Here is an 18475-nt window from a genome sequence, read left to right on the forward strand (position 1 = left end):
ACCCTTCATTTCAACTCCTCTTTACCTCTCATCTGGATAACTGCTCCAAGAGGCTCCTAATTTGACTCTCTATGTCATCTGTCCTCCCTCAGTTTCATCCTCCACATAAGTGTCAAAGGGATTTTGCTGCTGTACAACCTTTATGTATCACTTTATGCTAAAAGCAAAACATCAATTTCAACTCATCCTATTTCTTCCTTTACTCCTTAATTATATAAAAGGTCTAAGTAGAAAATAAAATGGAGTCACAGGAATAGGAAAAATTTTAAATCATAGGATAATAGAAATTAGAGAAGTAATCTTCAAAATCATCCAGTTCAATGCTCACTTTTGCAGATGGGAAAACTGAGATTCAAGGAGGGTGAGTGATTTTCTCAAGTTAAAATAAGTTGTAAGTCTTTTTTTTAAAACTGTGAATCATAGTTCTGTTGACAAAAACATTTAATGTTGTGACCACAGTTACTTTTACTAAATAGCTTTATCTTTATTTTTCTTTAATTTAAGTTATAGTTGAAAATGTATGGATCAAACTGGCATATAACAGATCTGATTTTAATAAATGTGCAACAACTTAAAAGTAGATATAACCTGTGTGAGAGATGATAAGAATGATGTCCAGGAATCAGGAAAACAAAAATACTAGGAATATAGCAAGTTCATTCTTATCTTAAGTGGCTATTTTCTTTTAAATAAGGAACTCCTACATGTAGCAAAAAAAAAAAAATGAAAGAAAGAAATTAATCCCTCATTGGGCTGCTACTGAATAGAAAGTTTTGTTCAAGTGACTCAAAATGAATAACAGTTCCTTGGCCATCTCAATTAACATGTGGAAGACTTGTAGTGATCTGTCTTCTTCTTCATTGTTATTTCTCAGCTCTTTGACCAAAATGGACAGTGCTTTATTGTTAATTGTGATTTTCAAAAAAGAAGAGAAAAGAAACAGGAAAATGGGCCAAATCAATTACAGACCTTGGTGAATTCCTCAAGTCGAAGCACAACTTTAGTGTTTTAATTAAATGGAAATATAGACCTTTTGTTTAAGGGTACTAAAAAGACAATTCAAAACTTCAAGGAAGATTGTTTTTGGTGGTTTTTATTGTTTGATTTTTTTTTATTAAAGAGTGAAAGATACCAGAAAGTGCAGGAATGGGTGATTTCATTTTCAAAGCAACCATGAAATTTATAACCTCCTTAGGTAATAAAGAGCTACTGAGTCTCTTTCAAATCTACATACCCACATTAAAACAAGATTTGATACTACTTACAAGGCTAAGCTAAAAAAAAAAGCATGCAGATTTATTCAGAGGCACTTAAATAACCTCACTGACTCCCTACAGAACTTGAGAGTCAAGTCCAAATGCCACTATGTCAAACTTCAAGAAACTATGTAAACAACAGACATTCTTTCCATTCATAAATTATACACAATAGATAATGTTACTGTGGTTCTTTGCAGGGTGTGAAAGTATCAAAATTTAATAGCTATGTGACCCTAGGTAAGTCATTAATGAATGTGTACCTCGGTTTCACCATTAATGAAATAAAGAAAACAATAGAACCTACATCTAATGTGGTTACAAGATTCAAATGTGATAATATTTTTAAAAGGGGTTCAAAATAAGTATAGTGTTTTGTATAGTGTCTGGCACATAGGAAGCATTACATATGTTAACAATATTAGTTATTTCATTTGATCCATAACAGTTCTGAGCTAGGGGGTCTAATGATATCCATTTAACATTAAAAATATTGGGTTGACTTGCCTGGGATCACACAGTCAGTCCGAGGTATATACTATTCCCCAACAAAGACTGCTTCAGGGAAAAAAAGAATGACTTGCTATCTTTAGATAAAACCCTTACTCGACACTATTTCCTATTGTTAGAACATCCTTATTCCCTCTGTAACTACTTAAGAGTTAAACTGAAATGATGCCTCCTCCATGAAACTTTTTCTGATGGTTGATAAACTTTCCTTCTCATGGACAATTCACAAGATATTACCATGTACCAAAGTTATGTGTTTATATTTAATAAACACTATACATAAAAATTACTTAAATTGCTTAAAAAAAAAGGTGGGAGCCACAATGCGAAAAACATTAAATATTCAGGAGGGGGATGGCCAAACAATTATGTTCAAGTATGCTCAATCACAATTAGATTTTTATTTATTTTTCACCTTAGAAAAATATATTCCAGAAATTTCCTTAAGAAAGATGCAAAAAAAAGCTGAGTATTGCTTCAGATAATTAAGTTTTAAATATATTTACAAATAAACTGTTAGCATAAAACGTCAAGTATAATATGCATATAACATCAATTTGTTACAGATATGCAGTACAAACAATATTTCTATTATACTTTCATGAATCTTCTCTATTTTGAGAAACAAGCAAGTTTCCAGAAAGACTAATTAGCTGTCTAAGCCCAACCAGGTGAAAAAGCAAAGTACTATCCCAGATTTTTAGACAATGTTCCTTTAAGCACAAACTTATGATTTTATTGAAGGAGCCAAACTTTCAAGTGCAGGACATTCTCTATGACGGGGACATAAGAAAATGTTAAAATTATAAACAATTGTTATTCACCAAGTGTTCTTAGAAAAAAATCACTAAAAAAAATGAAAAACTCAAGTCATACGAAAAGAGCAGGGACATCACACCTTACATCATGCATTTATATGACTGATGATGCCTATAAGCATGAATGCAATGAATAATTGGAGTTGAACAGAAATTCTACTTTCACTGGAGAACCTGTCTCCCGTACTGTTTTGCATCATTCCCACCTTGTTCAAGTGGCACTTCCCAAGGGTCACTTGATTTACCAAGAAATCCAGATGAAGAACAACATAAAACATGATTACTCTTCTAGTTTTCCTTAAATGCTCTAGGTATTGGTCACTTTATCCTGTACACACCACATTCCATTACTGCCCAACCTAATAAAGACTTCTGTCACTGTGAGAGCTTTTCATGTTCAGAGCTCCTTTCTCCTTTCCTGATAAGACTGCCAACTCCACTCTCTGTAAATGAGCTCATGCGAACACTTTATTTTCAGCTTGTGAAAACAAAAAGGTCCTGTGCTCAGCATCAGACCTTCGAAGGATGGTGTACTATCTTCAAAGTCAGAGAAGGTGCTATGAAAGGGATTAAATCTGAACCAAGAAGTCAGTCTAAAAATGGTCCTGAGCCATTATGTACACCTACTTGCTTAATTCTCCTTTTATAGTATCTGAACAAATTGACTAAGTAATAAAATGGCTATTTCTAAATGATATTCTTTGTAGGCACTAAGTATTTGCATTTGCGTTGGCCAAAACTGATCGCCAATATCAATAGCAGCAAGAACACTTGGGCTGAACATTTAACATGTGGGACAGATGGCTAACCCATCACAATGCAGTCAATTCAGAAATAAGTGAATTGCAGCTTAGGTTTTCTCGTCCAAATAGTAACTAAATTTAATTTTTTTGCAATCAGTGGCATATGTTTGCATCTGTCTACAATATGATTTGCGCCAAATATGAACTGGCAGGTTCTAGGCAGTGGCACCCAAAGTATCATGGGTATACAAATTTCAGTATCAATTTTGTTAATATCTGCAAAAGGCAGGAGGATACAGGTTAATTAAGAATATATTTATTTTCCTGCCTGTTTTTGTAGTTATGAGGGTAAAGAAGGAAGTCAAAACTGTTAACAATTTAAAGAAACATGTTTGGCTATCTTTCCAGAAAAAAATTTAACCCAGTTTTACCCCATCTGTTAAATTTTCTATGATTCAAATATACATACAAACAAGCATGAAAGAAAGCAAAGTAGTAGATGAAAGACAAAAAATAAAGACTGTAAAATTATTGATCATGGCCTAGGCAAAGTGAAACTAATGCCATTTCTCTCTAAATTTGGAAAGAAAATTCGATGGGGCAAAATATCTTGTGTCTCTCACTTTTCAATTCGTAAAGAATAGTAGTAATGATTGCCCTTCATTTTCAAAGAAGCCAGATATGAATCAGGGTGACTGGAGATTGCCCTTGATGAGAGGCAATCAGAATTAAGTGACTTGCCCAAGGTCTCACACAACTAGGAACTCATCAAGTGTCTGAGGCTGAATTCGAACTCACCATCCTCCTAACTTCAAGGTCAGTGCTCTATCCACAGTGCCACCTAGCTGCCCTTTTTTGCAAGGCAATGGAGTTAAGTGACTTGCCCAAGATCATTCAGCTAGATAATGATGATGATGATGATGATGATGATGATGATGATGATGATGATGATGATTAAGTGTCGGAGGCTGGATTTAAAATCAGGATCTACTGGCTCCATGGTCAGTGCCCTATCCACTTCACCACATAAAGAAGGAGTCAAGGAGAGGGGCAGAGGGAAATAGAGAAAAAGACAGAGAGACAGACAGAAATACAGAAAGAACAAGAAACAGAGAAGAAGAGAGATAGAGTGAAAGAGAGATAAAACAGACAGAAATATAGACCTGTGGAATCTAAAAAAATCTAAATAAATAACATGGACTTGTCAAGAAAAGATGATGTCTTATCATTCACATATGAATTGTGATTCTTACGAAAATGAATATGTATGCACTCGACTGGTAAGAGAAAGGTAGGAAGCAGGGATATTTGAAGTCTGATTTGAGGTGAAAACAAAATTCACATATTAGAAATATATATGGGACATCAGGAATTTACAGTCCTTTTCACCATGTTAGATTCTGCACATCTTTACAATATTGATCAACTACTAACAGAACCTATAACTTAAAATTTTTGGCCTCTTCTATTTTTGCAGATGCTTACCATATTTTATCTACAAACCAGTATGATTTAACCTTGGATCTTATTATCATTTGTTATCAGTAAAATCTTCTTTTAATTCAATACCAACCTCAGAAATTATTTTTTGAACTCTAATCCAGCTTGAAATTTATGTAAACTACCTTATGCAATTCAAGTCAACAAAAGCTCAGACTATTATATAAAACATTATGCTAAGCCATAGGGAAGATGTGTTTCAAGTAAAATGTGATTTCAGTCCTCATAGAATTATAAGTCTCTATAGCTATGCACAGACAATTAAAAAAACAAACAATAAATAGAGATTAAGAAAAGTTACAAATGCACATTAAGGGGTTAAAGCCTCATGTGCCATTCCTAGTGCACACATTTCACCTAGATTACTGACTTGCATAGGAATAAGGAAGGCTTGGTAAAGTAGAGTAGCATTTGAAATGATCTTTAAAAAGAAGGACAGAATTTATATAGCTGGGGAAAAAAAGAAGAAGGAAGGACACATGGAGCCGACAGACTTTGTTAATTACCTTGGGTAATTTAACAACCTCAAAGAAGGTAAAATGCCATACACAAACTATACAAAGCCCTTGAACTCCTAGATGCAGAGCTTTGAACTTTAGTTTTTAAGCAGCAAGAAACTACAGAAGGAATATGAAGAGACAAGATATGAACACTTCTATAAATAAAGAATATCAATCTAGAATTGATATGAAGGGTGGATTAGAAATGCTAAGAACAGGTAGAAGCTTAATTATTATGTCAATAATATGACAGACAATGACAAATTCTTCATGATGACATTTGAGGTTTTGTTTGCAAAGATAATGGAATGGCTTGCCATTTCCATCTCAATCTTTTTAATAGATGAGGAAACTGAGGCAAACAGGGTAACATAGCTGGTACATGTCTGAGGTTACATTTGAACTGGAGTTCAGTCTGACTCCAGTTTTATCCACGGAGCCACCTAACTGCCCAAATTCTATGAATTGGGGTTGAATTCAATATAGAAAGATTGGGAACTAGATGTAAGTTACCATTAAGTATGGCTGCCATGTATACTTGCTTGAATGATTGATCCAAAAGTTATAAAAAACACTTTGTTTATAGAAGAGGAGGGGGCGGCTAGGTGGTGTAGTGGATAAAGCACCGGCCCTGGAGTCAGGAGTACCTGGGTTCAAATCCGGTCTCAGACACTTAATAATTACCTAGCTGTGTAGCCTTGGGCAACCCACTTAACCCTGTTTGCCTTGCAAAAAAAAAAAAAAAACTTAAAAAAAAAGAGGAGGAAAGAGAAGGAAGAATAAAAGGTAAGACAAAATTTCAAATTTCAAATATTAAAATTCTACTTGCAGTCTGCCAGTCACAGCAGGCTTCAGGACCCATGCCTTGCTTTTGTTGTTGCTCTCATTGATGGGATGGGCTGCATTGTATTCATGAATGGGGATGTATGTCACCCGATAGTTGGTCAGTGCAATGCAGAAGAGTGAAACGTTGGACATCCCTGCATTAAATGGCTCTTCTATTTGTAACAAAAAAAAAAAAAACTGAGGTGAAAGAGGACAGCTTTGGTTTCAATATAATGAGTCACTGGTTTGCCATTTGATGGACTCCAGTACATTTACCTTGCTTACTTCCCATCACCCAGGTTGATCTATTCACCATAATGTGGCATCACTTGATTTTCTACCCAGCTTTGACCTAAAGATCATGCATTTCAATATTATTTATGAGAGCATCTTAAAAAATTTAGTCCTCTGACCTTCTAGTGACTCCTTCACCTGTTCCATTCAGATTAATTCTTTACCCTTCTGCCTCCTGTGGAATCTTGTGTTTTTCATCATCCATTCTCTCTAGCATCATCATGTTTCAACTTCTGAATGTAACATAAAGACACCAAAATATCTACAACTGTAGTCACCTTCTATACTTCAAAATTTGTTCATCTTTATGACTCTGCTTATGTAGTTAAGGGTACCACTGATCTCCTTTCACACACATGGAAATGTTTGGGTGTAGAGGGAAAGGTAGGAGTCAAAAGAAGATTGATGATCTAAGCTCATCCTTCTTTAAAATCTGTCCTTTCCCCACTGTATTATATAAGGAAGCATGATGGTCTATGGGTGATTATGTTATTATGAATAGAAGCTCCCCCAGAAAGGATACTTTCAGGAAGGCAACCTCAGTGAAAAAAATATTAAATGAAGTATCAACTAATTGAACCAGAGTTTTCAGGTTCATATATTGAGAATCAAAGTAAGCTATGATTGGTGGTGATAAATAATAAACTGAGAATTCAAATTATATATGTTGGGGAAGAAGGGGGGGTTGTGAAAACACTGGTTTAAGTTGAGTCCCTTAACCTGGGGAAAATAAACAGTGGTTTTGCTTACGGTAATTTAGCTCCACCATTTACAATTCCTAGAAAATGGTTTAAAAAAAACAGGAAAGTTTTATGTATGTGACAACTATGAGAACGTTTGCAGTAAAACTGTAACAGTCTCATTCTTTAATTTCATCAAATGTTACCACAATCTTGTTACCACAAGATTGATTTTCTCAATGGACATCTCTGATCACAATATCACTACTCAAAAGCATTCAACTATAACCTAAGTAACAAGAAGTTAAAAAGTTTTTTTTTTTATCTTGCATTCAATGGCCTTAAAAATCTAACATTTCTTTTCATATTGGTCTAAGACTGATTCTATAATCTCCATCAAAGTGAAACAAGAAACACCATTTACTCTGCTTTCCCAAATCCATGTTTTTACTTGCTTCTCAGTGTCCTTCCATTGGTCTAGAAAATTCCGCAAACCTCTTAAAACAATTTCTTTATTTCTTTTTTTTAGATTTTTACTAGGCAAACGGGGTTAAGTGGCTTGCCCAAGGCCACACAGCTAGGTAATTATTAAGTGTCTGAGACTGGATTTGAACCCAGGTACTCCTGACTCCAGGGCCAGTGCTTTATCCACTATACCACCTAGCTGCCCCCTCTTAAACAATTTCAACTTGACTCTTTCTTTTGATTCAGTTTTCCACAAATCCTCAACCTAGAATGATTAATTCATTCTTTACTGCTCTGTTGAAAAAAGTAACATAGACATGACACTGAACTATGAATGTGTGATCTATAGTGGGGCTTACAAAGCAAGAAATGTCATTATAACTAGATCCCAAAGTTGATAGAAAATTTCATAAAATGCACAAGGATTCACTTTGTATATGGCTTTTTAAAGAAGATAAAACACAATCTTATTTGAAGGAGGTAAATAAAAAGAAATGAAGAGAAAATCAAATATTTGATAAAAATAATTAATGTCAAATTCTGGATAGGAGAGAGAAAAAGATGGTGAAAACTGTTCCATATAAACTCATAATAGAATTGAAATCTGACATTTTTCAATTCCTAAGAGTGGAGGAAGACACAAAAAATATATTTTTAGACATTGGATTTTGGAAGTTTAATAAATTTATTTACAATTTCAAAAGTACTTAAGGGATTATTTCCTATGGCTAATAGGAAAAATCACCAGAACTGACCTTAATAAAATAAATCATTCCACATATTGAAGAAAAGAATCTTTTTTTTAAATTTTTTTTACCCAACTGCTATAGTTCTCAAAGTATTCCATATTTTCAGCTATTATCCCTTTCCTACAAAGAGCCCACTTAATAATGTTCATTCTAACAACCTCATTTATTTTCCAGAAAATTAACTCAGTTTCAACCCTGATTAATGATTTCATCTAAATGAATCAAATTAAAAATTGAAAATTATATTTCAAAAGCCAAAGAAAAAAAAATTGACCATTTCCAGTTAACAAATGATCCTTTCAAATATTAAAAGATGACCATGAAGAGTGTGTGCTAGTAATGAAATCTAGCTCAGGCCTGCTGCTTATCTAGAGTTCATGGAATAAGAGGGGAAAAAAAAGGAACCCTATGCATTTTTAACACTGAAATCTCTTGGGATTCCAAACTGGCTTCCACTTAGTCGTTGCCTGTAATCAGTGTACCAAAATAATATGAGAATTTCTCTGTTAATTAAAGCTAGTAAGATTCGAGATGCACCACAGCCGAAGGGGGATTAGGAAAGCATACATACACTAATCGCCTGTGTTAACAAAACCTAAACCGTGAAAGAATGCACTATGCCAAGATCTATTCCTTGCAAGTTGAAGGCATAATAGAAGGAAATGCAGGAGCTAATTAGGGAGAAACTTTTTGCTAAATATATTATCATTTTAAAATTGTCACTTTTTTTCAAGAATATAGTATAAGCGTGATTTACAAATGATACAAAAACTCATAACTATAAAATACAATAACTTATTATCTTTTGGATTTTAGTCTTTAACTCATCTTTTTATGATTTATGTACAACAGAAGTAACCATCAGAAAAAGAGTTCAATTAACCTTTGATTACATGCTTTAAAAAAGAGGGGAGCATGTCTCTTGAAATATGAGTGATATTGTTTCATATCCTTATTTAATATCCCAACATTCATCCAAATCACTTCTCCTCAAAGGCACAAAATATGAAAAAGGTGAGGTAGATGAAGTGGAGAGGAATGGTCTGGCAGATGCATAGAAGAACAGGGAGAATTTGCCTCTCCATATGTTCCAAATCATTTCTTGAATCTGATTCAGGTAGGGTAGGGGTTTCTGTTTTGGGGCTAGAATAATTCAAAGATTCACAATGCCATACCAAATGCAGCTTCATCCAACCATGGACTAATAGGGTTAAGGTATTCAAGGATACAAAGAAGTATCAGTTAAATGAAGAGGATTCAACCAGGGGACCACATAAAAACTAACTCTTTTAAACTGGAGCAAGAAAATAGAGTTTACTGTTTCAACAGGCAACTCATTGAGTTAGAAATACTGTACACATGTGGAGAAGCAGCAGGGAGTTTCCCAGAAAATATAAACATTGATAGTATATTATATAGCTTTAAGTTGAACTTAGAGGGTCTTTTATTAGTATTTCTTATAAAGATTTTATTAACAACTACTAAGGTTGGTGGATAAAGCAGAAAAATAATTCAAAGTGAAAAGCCAAGAATTTATCTTAGGGTAATTTTATAGATAGAATTAGTATACTGAGGATTTCTGAGGATTTTCCTTATTTCTTTCTCTTAAGATAACTGATTGTCAAAGTCTCTTGTAATAGGCTGTTCCTTCTAAGATCCTTCTTCTCCCACCCAACTACTGGATCTTTGATGGAATAAATGGAAGAACACCTGGGTTCATTGTGTCATTAGCCCTCACAGAAATGCTTAAGGACATCCAGGATGAGGACAAGAAGGCACATCAGAACAAAGATACAAATATGAAATCTTACCAGAACTAAGACAGAAAACTGAATCATAAGAGTTCCTTGTCTATCATAATTTTTCTAACATAATTCCCTTATTTTATATGATAATTTATAGGTGTATGAATTAATCTTGGCCCTAATTTAAATCAAGATATTGTGTTAAAAGCATTTTAAATGCTTTGGTAACAGCTTAGCAAAAGGTAAGGTAACTACTCACATTAAGCACATGGATTGGATTTGAATGAGGATATGCTGGGCTAAGTCACCAGTCTCATGTTTTCCTCCAGAGACATCTGGGTCCAGTGGCCAGATATGAATCAGGAAAACTGGAGATGGTCCTGGATGTGAGGCAATCAGGGTGAAGTGACTTTCCCAAGGTCACACAGCTAGTGAGTACCAAGTGTCTGAGACTGGATTTGAAATCCCATCCTCCTGAATCCAAGGTAAGTGCTCTACCCATTGCAGAAAACAATTTTAAGGTAGGACAGAAAGATCTCTATCTATCTATCTATCTATCTATCTATCTATCTATCTATCTATCTATCTATCTGTCTATCTATCTATCTGTCTGTCTTTGTATCTTATCCAGTACCTATTTCTGTATTTTGTTCAATGTTCTAAACACCATTCTGGTATTATATATAATCAGTATACTGGGATGGAACTTTTTTTTTTAATAATCAAAGCACTCAATAAAATTTTCACTGTAATGTAAAATAGGGATCATTCAAAGATTCTGAAAACTGGAAGTATATGCTTGTGATTTAAGTGATTTAAATACTTTGGTCTACTTCATTCATATCACATTTTGGTCTGTCTTTCAAGTTCAATTCAAGGTCCTCCTATTCCAGGAAGTTTTTCCCAAATAAGTTATCTTTTTCTTCTGCATTCCACCTCATGCAGAAATTCTGAAGGCATTTTTCTCTCATTTATCTATATAGACATATAGAAAGTTTTATTAATCTTTTTCTAGCCTGGACTTTCTTATAAGATTATATGCATTTGCATTTTGCTAATATAATATCTCTAAAATGACACGAAAATCTTAGTGCATTTAGTTCCCTGAATTAAAGTACTCAAAATTATCATAGGCTCTATAGCTTCAAAATATTACCAATTACAATAAACTCATTTTATAGAGGAAAAATCTGTGACAGAGAGTCTTGTCTACTTTGGCACACATAGAAATGGGATAATTGTGATCTTACCACTAGAACAAGGTGCCTCCAAATGAATGGTTGTTTACTGAGCTCAACATCTTCAAACTTTTCCATGGAATAAGGGGAGCCAACAACAAAACTCTTAAGAGTTTTTCAGGGAAAAATGGTCAATACTTCTTTGAATCTCTCCCAAGACACAGGACAAATGCTGTCAGGTTTAAAAAAAAAACTTTCTGAATTCAACATGAGATAGGACTATCCTAAGAAAAAGAATAAAACAAAAATGATTCTAGTGCTCTGGGAGAGTAGAACAACTTAATTGCTTAAGAACTCTAGAACTGGAGCAGCTTAAGTGGAGCACCAGTCCTGGAGTCAGAAGGATCTAAATTCAAATCTGACCTCAGATGCTTAATAATTACCTAGCAGTGTGACCTTGGGCAAGTCACTTAACCCCATTGCCTTATCAAAAAACAAACAAACAAACAAAAACTACAGAACTCCTTAAGCTACAAGGGAGTAGGGTTAAGATTATATTGACAAATAAAGAACTACAAATATAAAAAGGTCTTCCCTTTTTCTCTTAATGGGTTTTGGTGGCAAGTGATTAGAACAGTACCTATTATAAAAGGAGTACTAGAATACTAGCTGCTGGGAATGCAAAGAGAAAAAATAAAATAATCATAATTCAAGGACTTTGACCTCTTCTAGAACATTGATAAATTCAAGGAATTAAAAAAAAAGGAAGAAACATGAATCTAGAATGTGTTCTATATACATTTCCAAGAAGGAAAAAAAATTCATTTTATTTTTAAAAAGTGATGATTTTTTGTGGAAGCATAAAACTGAAAACATGTACACATGAAACATAAGTAGGTAATAGACATCACATATGAAGGCTTTTCATTTTAAGTTGAGGATGTTTTAATTGCAAATTAGAACAGCAAAACAATTCTTTACAAAGAAAAAACTCACTTTTTATTGGTCTCCACTGGTGACTTTTTAAGACCTCAACACTATTAAGAATCATAGAACTAGAGGGCAAATGGAACAGGAACAAGAAAATTTTAGCAGGTTTTATGCAACCTCTTCCCTATTTTGTTTTACGAGGTTATCAGAACTTGTTAAAAAAGAAAAATGTAAGTTAGGCTTGTTATATGCTATCATAAATACATTTTAAATGAAAGTTTGGAGTCAGCAAAAACAAACAAAAACTGCCTTAGCCTGAAATTTTGTCACTTTACTTTTAAAGTAAAAGTCACAGATTCTAAAAATGAGGTTGGGCAGTCAAAAATATTAGGCAAAACAAGGGGAAAAACATATTTGATATCCTGCTTTTCGACTGGTGGAAGACATTCTTTGCTATTCTCATCCTATCATGTGTCACTTTTATGTGAAGACACATAGCTAGGCACAGGAACACACTTGGAAAGCAAAATAGAAGATTGAACTGCAAATTTTTTTTATCTTTTAAAGGTATTGGTCAGATACTTAATGTTATTTGAACACAATTTTATGGGATGCAGTCCAATTTACTAAACAAATACCAGCTGTAGTAAAACATCTGTTGGGGAAACAGGAAAAATAAACTCATAAAAGCAAATGAAGGTATTTTCTAGCTGTAGTTTCACATACATGTAAATACAGGACATATGGGAGAGTTCACAAAAGAAATAAATCATTCCATTAGAATGCATAAACATTCCATAGACAGCATAAACTTTGGAAACAAGTGGATTTGATGTTGAAAACTGACTTATAAAAGATGAAAATAAACATATACACATAGATATACATATATGCATGCAAACAGATATATATATATAGACAAAAACATACATACATATATTTATGTGCATACACATAAATAGACATAAACACATGCATACAGAGAGATGAACATGGACACAGACACACATATAAATGTGTATACACACAGATGAAAAAATACATGCAAATACACATGCACATACACACAAGAGCATATATATGTATCACAGTCAGAGAGATAGACATACATACTCTATTAAGAGGATGGAACTAGGTAAAAATAAATGCTTATCATGTCAAGGAAAAACAACAGTTTTGAAATGGGAAAAAATTTTGTTGCTGTGCATTGATACATGTGTATGCATTTATCTATGTTTGTCTATTCACACAACTTAACAGGTAAAATTCTGCTAGTGAGCCTGGAGTTAGGAAGATTCATCCTCCCAAGTTCAAATATGACCTCGGACACTTATTAGCTTTGTGGATCTGGACAAATCACTTAGCAGTCTTTCCCTCACTTTCCTCAACTATTATATGAGCTGGAGAAAGAAATGGCAAATCCATGACACTTTTGCCAAGAAAACACTAAATGTAGTCATGAAGAGTCCGACAAGACAGAAAGGACTAAACATTGTATGACTTAAAAGAATACCTAGGGTTCTGTCTAAAGTCTCCAACTTATATGAAAATAAAAAGGAATAAGTTTACTTCTTTTATGACTCAGACGAAACTGTTGCTATCTTTTAATAACATGAAAATAGATTCTTTTGTTCCCCGATGATTTGGGTTATATTCTCTCTCCTATATGCACTATCTCTCCTTTGTCTTTCATTTTTGAGATACAGAATTTAGGTTAAAATGGAAGATATAATGCACATAAAACCAAATTCATATCAGTGGTATAAAACAAATCAGGGAGTGGTAATAAATGTCAGAGTTGTAACAGTAAAGGCAAGGAACTAGCATGTTCTTTAAAAAAATTTTTTTATCATACTTAAAAGTGAAATACCTAGCTGTTATCTTGGTGCCTGCAGAACCTCCCCATTGTAGATTCAATAATACAAGAGGCTTCTTATCAGCAGTGAGGGTGACTGATTGGAGCTGTGATATGTTTAGACAATGCACTGTATTTAACTGAATTTACAGATGCCTCAACTCAGATGTGGTAGTAAACGCCAGGGACTAATAGGAAATTAAACATGTACAATGGACTAACTCCATTTGCTCTCACACACTGTAATGTGTTTAGTTAACTTACTCATAGTCACACTTTATCTTTTTCTCCATGGATTCTCTGGGATATGTTTCAAATTGGAGATAGATTAAATCTTCTTTTCAATTTTTTTCCCACAATTTTATTGCTACTTTTCCTTATTATTGACCACTCTTTCTAGTGCAGTAAGCTAAACAAGATGACCCCTGATACTCCCACCCAACCCAATTATCAGATAGCAAGTAAAGCAAGGGTGCAGAAGATTCCATGATATTAATATTAATATAACATGAGAGAAACAAAAATCAGTCACTTATTTGAAAGCAATGGTGTATTTAGCTCATTTGAAATTTAAATGTGAATTTTAATGTACCTGGTAAGTAACACATACACAGAAAGAGAGAGCTGGAGAAAGGAGAGTGTGAATAGGTCAGTTCAAGAATTATTTTAACTGCTTGTTGTTTAGTATATTTGCTATCAAAAACAGCTGTTAATAGGCATGTGTGTACAGGAATAAGCAGCATAAAGTATGGCAGTGAGGGAAGGAAAAAAAGATGGCACGGTACTCCAGAATTTTTGACTAGGTAATAGAGAAAGGTAATTTATTGTTAGATAAATTCAGATTGATCTCTAGATCTTCTAGGAATTCTCTGAAAAAGGCTATGCACAGAAGAGACTCTCATTATATAATAAAAGCATTGAATCCAAAATGGTTTTATTGTCCTTATAAAAACGAGAAGGGCTGCTATTGCTTTGAATGCAGGAAAACCAGACAGTGTATAAACAACTGTTATTCTGCCCTTATCATAGACAGATACATTCCCCAAAGGCCTAAGAGCTTAACTGTAATGAAATTAAAGCCTAAAAATGAAAATAAAAACACTGATTGAGATGTATGGGTATAGCATAAAACAATGGATGCAAAGGGTCAGGATGTTAAACTATGAACATAATTATTCTTTCTTTTCTTGTCAACATGTTTTATGTGGGGAAAAAAAGGGAAGAATGTGCCTCCAACAGATTAACTTATAAACTACTCAAATAATAAAATCAATAACAAATGTGATGGTGAGAAAAGTCAAGCAAGGGTTATTTTTATTATAACCTCCAAAATAGCAAAGACTTAATTGAAATACTTACTAATGGTGTAAATGAAATTTTGTCTTTAGCATTATGCACGTAAAAAGGAAAAGAAACACATTTTAAATAAGATGACCTATAAGAAATGAAATGAACTTCATATAAGAATAACTAACTTAAACAACACATATTCTTAAACACTAAAGTAGCATGCATTAAACTAGAGCTGAAGAAAATAATTATTAAACTTATAGTAGAGCTAAGACTTTTATGATAACTGTGGACCATTACAAAATAGTAATTCTAAACTTAGTCAATTATCAAAGCATATAGTTCATATGGTATACTATTACAGACATTTATTAGCTCTCTAAATCATATAATCTCATCAAGTCTCAGTTTCCTCTTCTATTACAAGAAGAGGTTAAACTTGATGCCATGGAAAGTCCCTTCAAGCTCTAAATTTATGATCTAGTGATGATACCATAATCAGTGTGCATAATCACAATCATCTTAATCATCATATGCATTTTTCAAAAGAATGTTTATTTTTAAAAAATAGTCCAAAGATCATTGTCACATACAAATCTGATGCTGTCCCCTCACCACAAACATAACAAAACACAAAACAATTCACATTTTGATTTCTCCCATTTCCAACAAGTTAGAAGACAGTACAGAGTGCTATCCTGGCAGGTGGTAAAAAAAGATAATGCTGTATTAAAATCTAGTCATAATAAAATATCCATTACCTAGTGAAATGGACTTCATATTAATCAAGCTTTTCCACAATAGTGTAGTCCAATAAATTTTACTTCTCTTAATCAGTTCTGATTGGTATTTGTTATATGAGACAGAGGCAAATCTTTGACCAATCTTTAATTAGTATCACTGATGAAATATTTATTCTTTTAATTTGAAATTGGAAAACCAATGAAGTTAAGTTTGTATCATTTATCAACTAAAATAGTACCTTTTTTATTGTTTTAAAAAGAAAACACAGCAAATTTTTAAAAATGTTTCCCTGAGGACAAAAATTGAAAAGCACCTTTGATACCTCATAGTTGCCCAGGGTCTATTTCATTTTGTGCAAATATTTAATATAGACATTCAGGTTATAAATGAATTTTAGTCTTCTTTCTGGGAGGATAATATACAGATTTCCTCTGTCCAAAGAGAAAGGGAAGATATTTTTTTAAGACCTGTTTTAAAAAACACAAAATCATAACAGAATCCTTCCCAGTTCTGAAGACTTGCTAACTCTGTTTCAGTACACTACTTTACAGGATTTCCCAATAGTCTTAATGCAGTTTTAAGTTTTCAGTAGTGTTCCTGATAATCTGTCACTTAGCACCAAAATTATCTTCCTAACTGGAAAGACTTCTTTTAGAAATACCAATTTATAAATGCTTCAAGAGCCTTTGCAAAATTCATTTACAGAAATGACCAAAGAACATTATAATAACCGAATAATTAAATTCAATTTCATAAAGCTTTATAGAAACATGTTATTAACTGACTACTGCCTATAATGAAAGAAGGGAGAAAAAAAAATTTATTTTAGTTCACAAATTGAACAAGGAAAATACAGGGGTAATATTTCTATGAACTGAAGACATTTGTCTTTCCTTATAGCCAAAGAACTCCAAGTTAGTTACAGGTAATTATCTCTTTGTGGTTTGGTACATTTTCTCCCCATTTCTCTTTTTTTTTTTGATCTCGGTAAATCATTGACTGAATAAATCTATATGGGGGCGGCTAGGTGGCGTAGTGGATAAAGCACTGGTCCTGGAGTCAGGAGTACCTGGGTTCAATTCCGGCCTCAGACACTTAATAATTACCTAGCTGTGTGGCCTTGGGCAAGCCACTTAACCCCATTTGCCTTGCAAAAACCTAAAAAAAAAAAAATCTATATGGCAAATGATGTATATTAAAGATGGACTAAAGATTCAACTCATCCACAAGTTACTTTGGACATTAATGCATATGAGCACTCCAGTTGAAGGAGTAGGAATAGTGGAAGCAGTTCTAATAACAATGTTTATACTTTAAAATGATTTTCCACATCATATCCATGAAACCACGATACTGTAATCATCTTTCTTTTAGAAGATGCTTTGAAATTGTCACACCTTTAGCTGATGTAGAGACAGTATCTACTTTCATAGTCTCTGAGAAGCAACAATAGTCAACAATCGTATAATACTGCTTCCTGTCACTTAAAGGGCAAGAATGAACAATGAATAAGTTTTTCTGGATTATTTATCAAAGAATATACAGAAGTATGACAGATCTCTTACATTTTAGTATCATTTAAAGATAGTTTTCAAATTTAATCATCATTTATTAGGCAGGATTTGTGCTGATGCTACAGAGGAAAACTGTTTCAAACTCTTCAGGTCTAGGGGTGGCTAGGTGGTGCAGTGGATAAAGCACCAGCCCTGGAGTCAGGAGTACCTGGGTTCAAATCTGGTCTCAGACACTTGATAATTACCTAGCTGTGTGGCCTTGGGCAAGCCACTTAACTCCATTTGCCTTGCAAAAAACCTTAAAAAAAACCTTAATTGACAAACTCTTCAGGTCTTCAAAAGTTGATGCACTAGATTTTTCTTAGGTGCTTAATAAGAAAATGAAACAATTATACAGGCACATTAGGAGACAACAAATGTAACAATAAAGACAGGACACTCAAAAAGCTGAAACTTTAAGATATATTTCCACTCAAGTTAGTGATTTTCAATACTTTATAGAATGGAGTGTAACACATGAAATGTTCATATTTTCTTTCCTTCAGGTTGAAGAATATTGATAATGGACATTTAGATAGAAGAAAAAAAGTCTTCACACTTGAGATCTCATTTCAACTTTACAACCAGTCGCTGAGGCATAAACTATAGTAATTATTATCCACATTGTACAGAGGAGTAAAACTGAAATTCACTCAGAAAAGTTACTGGGTTTGGCCATGGTCATCTAGCAGAAGAAGGATTTGAACAGTCTTTTCATATTCCAGGTCCAGTAATATTTCAATTTAAAAAAAATCAATAATATAATTTACAAAGATGGTGTTCTAACTATTGGCAGAATTTACCTTTGCTTTTAAGATGATGGTAGCTTGGTTTGATACC

General features: G+C 33.5%; 1 protein-coding gene across 7 annotated transcripts in view; it reads right to left on the bottom strand.

Moving 5' to 3' along the window:
- The window catches only part of ESRRG (estrogen related receptor gamma), a 604123-nt gene that overhangs the window by 85844 nt on the left and 499804 nt on the right, over positions 1-18475 (bottom strand). The window lies entirely within an intron of this gene.

This window comes from Macrotis lagotis, chromosome 2 (assembly GCF_037893015.1).
Source record: "Macrotis lagotis isolate mMagLag1 chromosome 2, bilby.v1.9.chrom.fasta, whole genome shotgun sequence".
Lineage (NCBI taxonomy): Eukaryota > Metazoa > Chordata > Mammalia > Peramelemorphia > Peramelidae > Macrotis > Macrotis lagotis.